Here is a 15,931-nt window from a genome sequence, read left to right on the forward strand (position 1 = left end):
AACCAACCTTTGAGAGTTCTGGAGAAAAATCTCCATTTTCCCTCTGAAATGGATATCTGTGACTTGATGATGTGAGAATCTCCTGCTTGGAGCTTGGAAACTTCAGTTTCCATTGGTCTTAACTGGAACCAAATGCTTAATGTCACATGTTTCATTTGTTTACTGTATCCATGTGTCTTGTATGAATATTCCATGTACGCACATAGAGACTACCCATCATGACATACGGCATTTGACAGCACAGTTTAGCCTCACATTGCTAAAGTTGTTACTATGTTAAACTGATTTTGTGTTTTGCTTTATGTTGTTAGCTGCTTGGATATAAGTCACCATGTACTAGGAATTCCGATTAAAGAACGAGCTGAAATTAAAAGCAGAATTCTAGACCACTTGGATTAGTGTGATGCAAGCCAGAAGACATTTCCATGTTGTCAATTGCTGTTGTACAACTGTGTCAGAAAATAAAAAGAAAAAAACAACAAAAAACACCAAAAACAGACAAAAGAAATCTGTAGGACTTTTGAAAAGCCTTTAAATTTTCCATGAGATACTAAGAAGGACACAGAAATTTTCCTCCTCTCCTCTCAAAAAACCACACCCAAATTCTTTAGATAAAGCTGATCCAGCCCTTCTGGTTGCAGATCTAGAGCACAGCTTTAGTTTCTGCAAATCTATGTGTGTGCAGCAGCAACATCTCCTAACAGGAGCAGGTATGACATTTTTAAACTTTTAACCGTGTGTTAACAGCTATTCTTCAAATTGAGAATCTGCATGGGGCTCCTAGAATTTCTCAAAATGGAAGTTAAAATACAGAAGACACCCTTGTTTCTAAGCATTCTATTATGAATATTATTTGGCATAGCAATGAAACTACTACCATTTTCTGCCAGGTGCAGTTCTAGTTTGGATTTAACAAAAATAGATTAAAAAAAAAGGAGCTTAATTAAATCCTGAAAAGCTCCCTGTCAAGTAGGGTATCTAGAAAGGCAATTTGCATCTAGCAGTCATAACATCTCTCAACTTTATGTCCTTAACCTTTTTACAAAAAGTGTCCATTTTGAGGTGGTCTTTTGCACGACTCACGACTTTTGCTTCTCGATTTGTGTCCCCAAAGCCTCATTGCATATGGGGACTTCCTTCAGGTTGTTCCAACAGGTTTTGTTTTTAATAGAAGAGTAAGCATGGGTGAGTATGAAACACTTCTGTATTTCAAGGTATTTGCCACCTACACTCACACACTTTGAGTTCTGATGTATTGTCAGGCTAAAAGAAACATGTTCCAGCTCCATGAGCTGTCAGGGATAGCCTTTGTATCACATGAAAAAAAGGATCTGTGGCATTTTGGTACTACTACCAGGGATTAGTACTGCGACAGAGCCTGTCTCAAAAATTTTCCTTTTCAATAGGCTACTAATATTCTTTTAAGCTCTGAACCTTGTGCATAGAAGTTACTGCATAACATGTTTGAACATCTCTTCCTTAATTGTATCTGGTAGACTTTGCAAAAAAATTAGTGGAGCATGAGGAGGGCTCAGACCATGGTTTTAAAAAACCTTGGCAGAGTAATTTAAGATTGACAGTTCCTAAGAGCTACTATCAAGAAAGGTACTAGAAAATTTGAATGGTAAACACTGAATCTATCAGGAGGAATTGTTATTTCTTTTTAATTCTCAATATTGAATATTTACATTACAGCACTACCTGAGGACAAAGATCAGAAGTAGGTATAAACATGAGACACCATGGCAAAAATAATAGAATGGTTTGGAAGTTCATACTTTTTCATCTAATTCGGGGCTACTGTGATTCAAGAGCAGAACATACTGTAGAACCATTTTTTTTCACATTCATTCTTTAAACTACTTTTGCTTTGTTCAAATAAAATGAAGAAACAGTGACCAGAACAAAAATCTGAATGCCTGCCTGATACTTTTCAGTGTTAAACACTTCTAATGATCTTGAACTTCTAATGACCTTAAGTGATGTCATATAAGTCATCCTTTAAAAAAAAACAAAACCCCCTCCTGCTCCCTGAAAAAAAACCAAAACTGGCACTACTGTCAGTCTTAAATCTCTTACTTAAAAAAAAAAAAAAAAAAAAAAAGAAAGAAAATAATTCAAACCTTTGTCATTAGCAGGGTATGGGAACATTTGTCCATGACATTACTATTGGTAAATGTCAAATGTTGTTTATAGAGCTAAAAGCATTAGGAACCAAGAATGGGATCATCATACTTTGTAATATAAAATTTTAAAGGTTAATCTTCTATGATTAGCTCAGCTAAACAATGCTAAGCGCACAGTAAATTGATTAATGCAACTCATCATAAATGCCTTCAGTCTTTTGTTCTGAGCTTCCTAAATACTGATTTATTAGATTTCACAATCATAAAGTTTACACATACATTGACGTGGTTGAAAGATTAAACATAGTTTTTTCTAGTGTTATTCGTCAAAAAAAAAAGTAAGGAAAGTTAAATTTGTCTTTAACAATGAATTACAATCAATTGGTGAAGATTCTTGCAAAGGAACAAAAGTGTGCTTTCCTGAGAGTCAAGTTTAATTGCAATTCATTATTTAAATTCTGTATTTCAGGCTATTTTTTTTAATTTTTTTTGCCAACCTTTCAATCAACTTCTAAAACCATGCTATATATCTTATTACTCCTTACAAGGTGACAGGACAGAATAATGTCACCCTAGTTACGAAAAATCTAGGAGGGAAAAAACCTATCTTTTCATTTAACAACAATCTAAACTCTCATTATTTACAGTGCCCTGTCACCTCAAAATATCTTGAGAGAGATCTATAGATAGAGATATATATTGATATTTATATACATATAATTTGATTTCCAACTCTATCATGCTGATAATAGAGATGGCATTCAGATGGGAGCAAATTAATGTTTCAATTATTGAAATGCTCCTTTACATTGATATTGCAGCACAGAAAGAAGTCTTATGTATTATGAGACTATTTACTGAGTGACAGCTCATAAGAAAGCCAAGATATACATAATAGACTATTAATTCCATTCTTATTTTTGTATGCCATGAATTTGAAAACAAGAGAGAAGATTGCATCTGAAAACTAGCTGCTTAAAATAAACCATTCAAATCTTTGAAGAAGCAAATTCCTTATTAAAATTACTTGTATAACCTTTTAAACTATATGGGGTTTAGATTTTTGAGAAAGTTATATATATATTATATATAATATCCTTGTATATAAATTTGAGAAGGAAGGAGATAATAACTTCTTTTGCTACTTCTGATAGAAGATTATGTTCATTGCTGCTGATTGTCTTCAGTACCAAATGATTTAAAAGACTCTTTAAATCCCTGGCAACCATACTTAAAAAAATACAAATAGATTCCAATTTTTCTGATAATCTACAATACACTTTAGTTTCTAGATATTAACCAGCACTGTTTTTAAAAAATGTTGTTTTTTCATCATAATACAAAACAAGTAATCCATACTTTATTGAAAATAAATGTCGACATGTTTACTAAAACTCCATAATGTCTTTTTCTTTTGTGATTCGGGCACAAGATATATTATTTTTGTTCCTATATTTAATCTGCTCAATGGGCTAAGCACTGAAAAAAGACAGGGAAAGGTGGTTCCTAGTTGTTCCACCTACTAAAGTGCAGTGTAGGAGAGAAAACACTGGTGTGACTCTTTCTGTTTCCCTACAATGGCCAAAACAGAGAGCCTTCACAGAGTCTAACGAAACAAATCACTGCTCTAAGATGACAGTGGTGGTTCAACATTGCAACAAGGTGAAAAGCAATGAAATTGAATGCCCTTTCTTTAGCAAAGTGCAAAGCTTTTTCTTCCTAAACTATTAATGTCCCCATAGATATGAAAGAAGGTCTTGCATTTAGGGCTTTGAACAGGGAAAGTATTTCTCCACCTCTTGCAACTGCACAATGGCAGCTCCAAAGAGACTCAGCTATCTCCCTTTCACCGTCTCTGTCCTACATATTAATCATGAGGGCACTCAGAAGATGAATATATATTGAAGAATAATGCTTTTCTATACTTACACAGTTTTATTTTTACCATTTTTAATAGAAAAAACTTTTTGTCTCAGTCAACTTTATTTTAAAAAGTAAGGCAATTTTTGCATAATTCATAAGCACTGTAGATGTTTATTGGAGTTTTATTTCTAAATAGTTCCCAGCATTCAAGATAACAGAGTAGACTTAAAAATCTCCCAGTAGTATTCTAAAGCTGTTTATGTGTCAGAACTTCTTGCATTAATGGAAAAGCAAAACAAAACAAAAACCCCACCAACACCAAAAAACAACACCAAAAAAACAAAACAAAACCCCTCCTCATCTGGAGTTCCATCTAATCAGGAATGAAAATCCTGAGGAAAAGAGGTGACCAGAAGAAAGCTTTTGAAGTGATTCCTGTGATAGTGATCTGAACTTTTCCTTTAACCTTTCCAGTATTCTTCCTGGACTTAGTAAGGAAGTAAATTTTGAAAGATGCTTGTACAGCAGCAGAAATAATGAATGAAATGCTCTTGTCAATCTTGTACAACCTACTGAGTTTACACATGAGTGCTGGGCACAAGAGCAGAATATCTGTCATTGTCTGGATTATAGAAATCCTAATGTCTGGAGCTGCTGGATACGGGCTACTCCCATGTCTGGACAGGATTTGTGTAACTAGAAGATCTATTTCCTTTCTAAAGGTCCCAACCCATAGGACAAATAAAATGCAGAATATTGGAAAATAATGAGTATTGGAAAAAAAATCCTCAGGACACTCTCTCACTGTGTTTGTGATTGACACTTTTAATGTAGAAGTCCAGCAAAACTGATCTCCTCAACAATAACCTCCACAGATGGACTTGGAGAATGCTATTCGACCTGAAGTTTACATCCCAACTTTATTTCTTTCAATTTTAAAATACGTCAGCATTAAAATAGAATATAGGCATATAGAAAGAAGCCAAATGACACATTGTGCTAAAATCCTCAGTCAAAAAAATATTAAATATGAATTATCAAGTGCATCTAATATTAAACACAACTTTTATTAGACACTTTAAAGAATCACTGATTTATAATCAGGAAATTGAAGGAGAAATCTGGGAATTATGTCCTATTATGCATTTTATTTCAAAAAATAGCAAACTTGGGGCTGTTTGCAAAATTAAGTGCTATTAGTATGTTTATCTATAGAGGTAAACAATATAGATGTTAAAGACATTTGTCGTGAAAATGTACATAGAACACACAGAATTATAGAGACAGACCTGCTAATGGTAACACAGTTCCTTTTCTCAGCAGATGGATGAAGCAGATGGAAGAACTGTGTTTTCCTCACACTTCTCCTACTGATCAGTAGTTGTCAGCAATAATGTTAATTCTGTTCTGGAAATGTGTATGGAGTAATATTTTTTTTTTTTTTATTAGCCTCATTTTTTTTTCATCATACTAGGCTTTTGGTAGTCCTTGGAAATATGTAACAGAAAAAATCCACAGCAGTTGTGTAGAAGTATGTGGGCCTTCAAGTATATTCACCAGACAAATGCAATCAGGTTTTCCTTAGGAAAAGAAAGACATAATATCATATTGTAAGATGAAATTTTTATATACAAGTCATATTTGAGACGCTGTTCATTAAGATTTGCCTTTCATATAAAAAAAAAAAAAAAAAAAAAAAAAAAAAAAAAAAAAAAAAAAAAAAAAGAAGGAGGAACTACTTGAAACATTTCTGTGGCAAAATTCTAAATTATTCTATTTGTCCTCATTTTCTTGTGGATTGCTCTATTGTAGTCCATATTCTGGTTCAATAAGGTAAGATATTAAGCTGTACAACCTTGCTGAAGTGGATGAGAAACACTTGCACAATCTGTTTCACTAGGTCATCTTTGAAGGCTCTGTCTTCCCAGCTGTAAAATGGCAACAAGTGGAGCAGCAGAAATGTTTTGCAACAATCATAAACATCAGGGGGAGATCTCAAGAGCACTATTCAGGAAGTTGACACAAGATTTGCTAATGAAGCAGCATACGCATTTTCTAACACTGGAATAATTTGTTTCTGTACTAACTGTAGATATTCCAGAGAAAGACAAATGTGCTCAATGTGTCAGAACCAATGAAAACCCCATTGTAGTGGTTAATGGGCAAACAAGCAGAAAATATATTACGACATATATGAAACAAGCTACATAATAAACTCTGAAAGTAATAAAATGACATAACATATGTTTGTGTTGTATGCTGCTGAAGAAAACTACCTGCAGGTTTAAACTCATTATTCCTGACAGCACTGATACCAGAATGTAGTAGTGGGATAAAGGTCTAACTCAAAATGAAGCTGTGATAGCTGAAACCACCATATCCCAAGAAGTAACTGTATGAGTAATAAAAATAAATAGTAAAATTCTAAGTGAAACTGGACATTTAAGATATTAATAAAACCTACAAATCCAGTAGAAGAGTTTTTTTTAAAAGGCTCTTGTGATTGTGTAGCAAGCAGGACTGAAGAACAGTCCATCCCCCTGTACTTGGCACTGGTAAGGCTGCACCTCAAATCTCAGTGTTTAGTTTTGGGTCCCTCACTGCAAGAAAGGTATTGAGATGCTGGAACATGTCCAGGGAAGGGCAAGGAAGCTGGTGAAGGGTCTGGAGCACAAGTCTGATGTGAGCTGGATGAAGGAGTTGAGGCCTGTTTAGCCTGGAGTAAAGGAGGCTTAGGAAGGACCTGATTGCTCTCTACAAGTATCTGAAAGGAGGCAGCACTAAGGTGGGGCTCAGTCTTTTCTACTAAGTAACAAGTGATGAGATGAGAGGAAATTACCTCAATTTGTGCTGGAGGAGGTTTAATTCTGATATTAGGAAAAAATTTTCACCAGAAGGATTGTCAAACACCAGACTGCACAGAGAGTCACCATCTCTAGAGGTATTTAAAAGACATTTAGATTTATCTTTTAAGGATATGATTTAGTAGGGGATTTGGCTTGATAGGTTAATGGTTGAACTCAATGGTCTTACAGATCCTTTCCAAATTAAGTTATTTTATGACTCTGTGAATATGTATCTTGATGTTTAAAATCTAAAGATAACAAACACTTACTGCTATTGAGGAATAAAATGACCCTTAGACATATAATTCTATGTACAAATTATTCCAGGAAAGTGGTTCTGCTTGTCTCTGAGAAGCATATAGATACGGCTACCACTAAACGCTAGGTACTGAATAAGGTGGACCTCGTTACATTCTGGAAAAATGGACAGTGCAGAGATTTCAGAGATTTTTCTGTCTGGGAACACAGGAAGGACCACGGCAATTGCTAAGACTGTAATGCTGTACTGTGCCTTTTTAAAATACTCTTCCAACAAAGTCTTGTTTCAAAATTTTCAAGTTTTTTACACTCTGGTTCCTATTTCTGTTGGAATAGAACTGTGAAAAACAACATGCTTTTCCAAAGCCTTGTCTGTAGGAGCTTTTAAGCTTCAGAAGGAAGACACTGGTGGTTTATGATCAATTTACTGCCAAAAATTCTTAGTTGGAAGGTAGATGTGGTAGTTACTTCAATAAATCACAAGTAGACCATTCGTACTATCTCTTTAAGGCAGAGTAACTGAGACTCGTTTTAAAATTCGTAAGATGTTGTAATGAATTTGATTGACAGTATTATTTTGCTTTGGTTGGAAGTACAAGCAGATAATTGTCATATGCCAAGAAAAAGTGTCAACTTGACCAAAGGAATTGGGCCATTCTGCTGACTACATAGAATCCTATTTCGGAGAAACATACCTTGTATTGATTTTTGTACTGACTTCTATCCCCGTTAAACTGCATGTATTTTGGGAAAGTCTAGCCTTAATCCTAATGCAGTTACAATAATCTTTCTACTGATTCATGTGAACAAGAGTGAATGGGAGTGTATGAAAATGAAGAAAGTAATACATAAAAGTTAAACACATGTAGATTGGCATAAAATTTACCATCACTACCGACTCATGTCTTTCTGGCAGGATCTACCATAGAAGCATATTTTTGCCTTTTTCTCCCCTGCCTCCTTAATTTTCTGGTTTCTTCCCATGCATCTATTGTAAAGGAATGTATAAATATGATGTGCTCAATTATTAATCATGTATCATTCAAGCCTGGCAAGCAGCTTCAGAAATAAAAATGCAGAGAAGACTTAAAATTATATCCCACTTCAGGAGTTTTACCTAAAAATAGCTGGCTCTTATGTGAGCCACGTCCTGTTGATTTGAAGTACCAGGCTGGAATTCTAAGTATTCACACACTGTAAAACATATTCACTTTAAAAAAAAAAAGGAGAAAGTTGAAGAAGTCAAGCTAAGTCAATCCAAACTCAGGTACTTTTCTCTGCTGCAGTGGTACAAAGAACCCACACAAGAGCAGAGAAAATGAAAAGTAAGGAGTGGCAGGATGAAACCACTATGTACTGACTGTAGCTCACACACACACACACACAGTCCCCCAAACTATTATGATGCATTGCCTCGTTATAGAGACTGAGCTTAACTTATGGCAATAACAAGGAAGGAAAAAGAATTTTGAATGAAGTTGAGTGTGGTAAAAAAGGGGCGGAAAGGTGTTTTTTCTAAGTATATAAATGTTTGGTTTATTGTACTTATCCTTCCAATTCCCAAATAAGTAATTCCATATTTATTTTCATTGACAGTAAATTTATTCACCTCAAATAAAGTCTGTTTTGCTGACAATGATAATTAATAAGTGGTCTTCCTGACTCCATACTGATCCAAAATGTTTCTCATTCCTGTTTTTTCTTGTCTTCCCCTGTCCTACTGAGGAGGGGAGTAGCTGAGTGTGAGATTGCCTACCAGCTGGGACCAACATGTCATACCTTTCCTTTTTCTGGAAAAGAAGAGCGAAAAAAGAAAAGAAAAAAAAATTAGTCTTCTCACATGTTCTTAGTTGCAGAATGTGTGGGATGACTTGTCAGACTTTTTTTTTAATTTCAACAAATCCTTTCTGGTTGTTTCCAATGTTCTGGAGTGGATTACTGGATCTCAGAGGCAAGTGACTCAAAGGTATGTATAAGACATTTCATGAGCTATGTCTTCCCTGCCTGGTTCATTCCAGGAACACATAAGAATTGTTTAAGCAGTTCTGGAATTTGCATTCAAATACAATCTCAGATTGAGATAATTCCCATTCTGTCAGCAGCAAAACAGGCAACCTCCTCCTTTGTCAATGTCTGAGGTTTAGAGCACTCAGCTCTAGACTACACAAAGAGATGATGTCTTGGATTCTGGGTTCTTGTTTCCTTACATTCAGTTACAACAGCTTGTGGAGGGAAAGATAGTACTTTTCACCCTGCTACAACACCTCTATAAATTCTCAAGAGAGTTACTGGTATTAAAATACACAAGGGTAAATATCAAGTGCAGAACGAAGGTTGGTTAACAAATTGATCATCTGTGAAACTCAGCCTTCATAAGGAATTATCACAGAAGCAAACTAACAATGTCTATCCAGATGTCCTTGCCATGTACTTGCCATGGGTGACTACCTCAAACAAGTTATTTTTTTTTTCCCTGATCACTGCCTGCTGATAAACATAATGGCTCTTTTCAGGTTCTTCTCTGCATTGCTTTCCTTCTGGGTGATTTGTTACTGGATCCTCTAAATGCTTATTTATTGATGCATTTATTTTTCATTGCAGTTCTTTATGTCTCTTGTAGGAAGGAAGACAAGGAAAAGGGAAGAAGAAGATTTGATGTGTCTCTTGAATAGAAATATTTGTCCCCAGATGGAAATGAGTAAGATTCTTTGCATGGGTAGCTGGGGTTAAATGGTAGTCAGTGCCAGGCCAGACAGACATATTAGGACTATTTTTCTTTAGGAAATTGTCTTTTAAAAATGAGGGTGATAGAAACCTCTCAAGGACAAAGATTTGGTAAGCAGGGAGCTCCAAAGCCAGATAGAGGCTGGAGTTTTTCATCAGTGAGGGCACCTTGTCAATATAAAACAATACCTAAATTAGAATTCATGAGAATAGGAAAGATATGAAAATGAAAAATTATATTTATAATCTTTAAAATAATTCCCCCAAAATAACACTAGTCAAGAAAGGGCATTCAGAAGAAATAGGAAACTGAATATTTAAAATTTGGTCTTGAAATACAAATTCTCATGTCTTTGAATGACTATTTGTGGTACAGTTTCCCCTCATCTAACTAAGGGACTTCAGTAGTGATAAAAGATTTTAGCTGGTAGGAGGTTTTTCAGTATCAAATTCTTCTCTTCAAGTTTCTTCTAGATTTTGTAGTGACAAATAGCAGGTATTATAAATTGCCTCCCATACTGCTGTAACAGGAGGTTCAACTTTTCTTTAGAGTCATTCTGAGCAGTGATAATGATGGTCTTAAATAGCATGGAGGAAACTCACTAAAACAACCTCAGACTCTCAAGGGTGGGTGAAAATGTATGAAAATGATTTGAGACTGTGGAAAACGGAAAAAAAAAAAAAAAAACCCACTGCTCTGCAGTGAGGAGACAAAAGGCAGTAAATAGGGAAAGTTCTGATAACAACAAACCTATTATAAATGGTTTAGAAGAGCAGGAATATTAAACACAAAATTTTCCAGTTTATCTGATGAGAAATTTGATTAGCTCAACAATCAACTGCCTCTGTACTTATCCCTGCTCTGTGGCACTGGTTAAAGTATGCAACACCAGAGGAAAAGAGAGAAAGAGAAACCACTCTTCATCACTTGCTCAATTCTGCATGGTAAAGGAACAGAAATTGTCACAAAAACCCCTTCATACAACCAATAAAATCAACAGAAGCTTATTGATCCAGCTTAATCTCTATGTCACAATTCTTTCCAATTCTTCTATGTGGTGAATGCTAAATTAGTAATCACACCATACAATTAATTATACTTTAAGTTTTCACACACATTAGAAAACTTTAGCACTTTATATATGTTTTTATTTCATTAGAAAATGCCTTAGTGATTTCTGTATACTGACCTACGAAGAGACTTCAGCTTTCCCTGTGGAAAAGAAAAACATGAAAGGAGAAATGACAGAGTATAATAAAACTACGAGTGGCATAAAGTAAGATGGACAGAAATTGTTCATTTTCTTTTCCAGCACAGGAAAGAGGAGGTGTCAAATTGAGCCAGTAGGAATACATTTCAAGACAGAAAAAAGTAGGTGCAAAAGACCTTGTAAAAGATAATGTGAATTCAAGAAGTTCATGTAGGTTGGTTGATTGGGAGACTGAAAAGGTTTATGGAAGAGAAATTCGTGTTGGGTTGCAAATTAATAAGACCACATAGACTCAAGAGATTTTCAATGTGAAAATAGCTGGAGCGTGAAATTAGCATTACACAGAAGTGTCATTTTATAACCTTGTCCTGCTCTTCCTTTTTCAATCCATTCACTTGTAGGTGTTGAGGGATATAGAACACAACTCGGCCTTTGGCTTGAGCCACTACAGCTGTTAAAAGTGTATTAAGTTCTATAACTGCTTTCACTCACTGATGTCTCCAAGTGAAACTGGAAATGTGTCTTCAAATTTATTGAATAAATTTATTTATTATTCTATCTATGAATTCTTAAAACCTTTTTAATAATTTACAAGCTTTACTTATATCCCTACCGATTCTTAAGGATATACATTTTGTGTGTATTACCCACAACCTCTATTGTGACCACATTTCCTTCCCTTGTTTCTTTTGACAAAGTTTTCCTCTTCTATTATTTCTACAGCTCCAAGTTTCTCAGAGTTCTCGATCTATATAAATTAGGTTTTACAATTGAGCTGAAAAAACACTCTGTTCTGTTTTGGTTTGTTTGTTTGTTTGTTTGTTTGTTTGTTTTTTTGTTTTGTTTTGTTTTGTTTTCCTTGTATCTGTAAGCTGAGAATTGGCAGCACTTTTCCTGTCAGGTATCAGCTTTAATTTGTGAACAGTTTTTCTTGGATTCAAATTCTCTTTTTAATCTTATCCCCTTTACTAATTAGAATAAATTTTAGATAGGTAACTAAGAGGAGAATCTTTTCAGTCTCTACAAAGCACAAAGTACAAAGCACAAAGTAGAGAAATATTTTAAAGACTTGATGGCCCCGAAAAATTCTGTCAGTAAAATTTTAAAAATAAAGTTTTATCTCAATTTTAAAACAAGAGTTTTGTTTCCATAGTTTTATCTTCTGACAGGAAGCCGTCTGCTGTACCTGGCTTGTTTAGACAATATATCTTTGGTCAAGAATTTGTCTCTTGCTGGGCATACACATCTGTCTTACCAGTTCTTTCTCTTATTCTTTAACAATGTACTTTATAAACTCTACATCAGAATCCCTTTTTCCTATCCACTTTTATTCATATCTCATCTAAAACATAACTGTCTAGAAACATTCTACAGCACCTTCACAGCAGAAGAGATTGTCACATTAAGGTGAAAATGCAAGGATAAGTGTTCAAATGTACCCAAACTAAGTAGCTAAATTAGTGTAATGATCAGTATACTATCTTAACACTTAGGGAGAGCACCAAGAAAAAATTGTTAAACTATAATAGGCAGAAGTGTTAATATTATTTGACATTTTACTTTTATCACTTAACACTCAGTAAACAAGTAATTTTTTAAGCACAAACATTTACCACTCATTTATAAGTTATCATACTTATTTCTTTCTTCTATGTCAGAGAATTAATATGGTATTAAGGTACTGCCTTATGGTAACTCTGAAAACACTTACTCATCCTAGTAACAGTGCTACTGCACCAGTTCCAAAAAAAACCCCAGCTTTTAACAGTAAGCATTGGAGTGGCAGGCAAGACTTGCTTCCATCAGTGTCTCCAGATTTCTAAAATCAAAATGAGAGGATATTTCTTTAATATTAGATTAGTCAATAACCTATGGCCTTGCTTTATAGAGTGCTTGCTTTATACAATATGAAATAACATCCTCTTCACTGACAGCAACCAACCATATATATTATGGGAACTCAGGGTTGCCTACTTCTTTGCTTACTTCTAAATGCTGAAGAATCCAAGTCAAGCTATTATACCAGCATACTCTTAATAAAAATCAATTAAGTTCACCACATGGAAAAACAGCTATAATAATTTTGTGTCCCATCTTAAAATCAGACAAGCTTTTATGTGAAAATAAACCTAAAACATTGGAGTATTTTAAAAAAATTATTCAACATGTCAAAATCTAAGAAAAAAAACCCCAGAACTTACTTCAAAAACTATCATCCAGAAATACTACAATCAGCACAATTTATTTCTACTTCCTAATTTGTGCAATACTATGGCTTAATAGCATGTATCCATTGATAGCTCTAAATTTATTTTTTTCCTTACTTTATCTATGTACATATATAGCAAGACTAGAAATGGGTCAATGAAAAGAGTGTGCACTGTACAGTGAAGGCTTCTCTAAGTAATTATTTACCTGCAGAACTTGGGTATTTCAAAGCCCATTTTCCACAGTGTCTTTCTGTTTATCACTGATTTACTGAATGTGATCAGAGAGTGTTGTGGTTTGAAAACAAACCAAGTAAGAGGCTTTAAGTCAGAAATAAAATTTAATGAGAAGAAAAGGAAAACAAAATAGAAAAAAATAAAATAAAATAAATACAAAAAGAAAAACCAGTGACAGAGTCAGAATACAACTTGATCAGGGTGATGGAAACAGTCTAGACGAGGTGCTCTTCTTGAAATAGAAATCTTGTAGAAAGGTTTGGTAGCTCCAGTCCTCTGGGAATCCAGTGGGTGAGGGCTGCTTCTACTGTCTCAAATTCCAGCTTATATTCAGGTGAGAATGCTTGGCTCTTCCCCATGGGTGGAGCATCTCACAATGGGATGATGAGTCATGGAAGAGGGCCTTGATGGCCCATTAAAGAGAGAGATAACTCCCAGAGGGAGTTATCTCTGAGTCATGCAAAAGGCATTGATGGGCCATTAACTGAAGATGGTGAAGATGATAATCCTAAACTACAACCCAGGACAGAGAGTATCTTTCATTAAAGGCTTTAAGAAACAGTTATCAGAAATTTTGTTGTACAATTTTTCCTGTGTGGAAGCATCAAAACAAACTTGGTGGCTCTCAAGGTCCCTACATCCTATGTGCTAGGCTTTTACAAAATTTAGCAGCAAACTTAAAAGTGAGGGAAGACTGATATTTTTGAGCATGAACAAATGCCTTGTCATATCAACAAGAGCTTTTTCAATAAGTTCCAAACTGTATAGGATTAAGCAACACAACATTGATCATCCTAATCCATGTTTTTACGGTCTGTAATATATCTTTTATTATTAGAGTGGAAATTTACAAAAACCGATTTTAATAGATATTGCGAGTACACTGAAAGTATGTTTGGACACATACACACATTAAAAGTATCAGATACCAGTGTGTCGTCTAAGTTGTGCAATATGTTCTGAACACTCTTTATAGCTGAGAGAGCTGCTCAATGATTTGTAGAAGGGCAGACATCTGGATCATTATATTATCTGTATGAACAAAAAATAGAGAGATGATTTCACAGCCATTTTTGACCTCTGAATAATTTTAATCTGACTATGCAAAAACTCTTCCTCAAGCAGACAACAGCATTGTACCGATGTCAATTATTGTAGGCAGTCAATGTATGGCTGCTGAATAAGTGATTCAGTCCTTACAGAATTGGTATTTAGATCTGGCATCTGTTTTTCTTGGCTTCTTCCACTGCTGATTCTGACAGCTTCTTAATCTGAATCCCTTGCTTTCTCTTACAGGCATAGACGTTTTCCCATTGCCTCTAAATTTTCTGCAGCAAGCAACAAGTTGAGCTGTCTTCTTTTCTGTGATACTCTTTTGTTCAGACACAGTGTGCAACACATCCTATAATCCTATTAAGGATATTTTAACCTTTAGCAGATTGTTTGATTTTGATTCCCCTCTCCATTCCTCCATATACAAAGGACTGTGAGACAAAATGAAGAAAGCTCTGAATCCACCATAAAAGGTAGGATGCTTAAGGTAACAATAGGAGTTTTTCCTCCTAAATACATATTCCTTAAACATAACAGAAAAAAAATCCTAGGACACCACAAAAGACAATCAAAACCTGAAGTTTCAAAACCAGAAAGGCTGCAGACAAATCAAAAGTCTTGCTGATAACAGATTTCTAACGGGGTTTTCACAGCCATGTCATCACTTCCTTCTCTTCAATTTAGAGGCAGTAAAAGTATTTTCATCTCTGTGTACCCTGAGCACCAGAACAAGCTATCAAACTTAGACCTACCAGCTGCCTAAACATTTACAGGCAATTTCAGATCTAGCCATGGTACAGAGCAGTATGAGGCAAAGGAGTGTATTGTGCAATTCTATATTACATAGTGTATGTATTACATAGGGTAACTCAATATAGTGCAATACTGCTTAAAACTGCACAGCATCCTCTGTTAACCCACCCATATTCAGACACAGTAGTTTGAAATGCAATCCCATTTGATAGTGGCCAAGGTCAGAGACAAAATGCAGTACTAAAAATCCCTTAGCTATCACCTGAAGGGCATTTCTAATGTTAATCCAGAAATCTAATTAGGCAGCTTGACTAAAAAAAAAAAAAAATCCCACTTGAAAAACCAGTTAAGGTCATTAAATTGAATAGATTCCAGCTACCATGTGGAACAACACTAATCATATGGAACTGTATTCACTGTTCGCTTTAGCATTACCAAGCAAAATATTTGCATGTAATGTAAACAGAAAGAGAAGATAGTGCCATATTAAATCCTTGGAAATGGAAAACAGAAGAATAATTGGTAATGATGGCCAATATGACCAGCATTTCCTATACAGATGTGCGTGCAGGTGGCTCACATACATGAGTAGATGAGCTCAGAGAATATTTTTGGGAGGGGTTTCAAAGATGGTTGAAAGACTGCTTTCCATG

The 15,931-nt window shown here is 35.0% G+C and overlaps 1 long non-coding RNA gene across 1 annotated transcript in view; it reads right to left on the reverse strand.

The window, feature by feature from the left end:
- Positions 1-5,660: 5,660 nt before the first annotated feature.
- The window catches only part of LOC136366137 (uncharacterized), a 1,047,166-nt gene continuing 1,036,895 nt past the window's right edge, over positions 5,661-15,931 (reverse strand). Inside the window, exon 3 of the long non-coding RNA XR_010744469.1 lies at positions 5,661-5,727. This is a non-coding gene — a long non-coding RNA (uncharacterized lncRNA). The remainder of the gene's footprint in view (positions 5,728-15,931) is intronic.

This window comes from Sylvia atricapilla, chromosome 1, assembly GCF_009819655.1.
Source record: "Sylvia atricapilla isolate bSylAtr1 chromosome 1, bSylAtr1.pri, whole genome shotgun sequence".
Classification (NCBI taxonomy): domain Eukaryota; kingdom Metazoa; phylum Chordata; class Aves; order Passeriformes; family Sylviidae; genus Sylvia; species Sylvia atricapilla.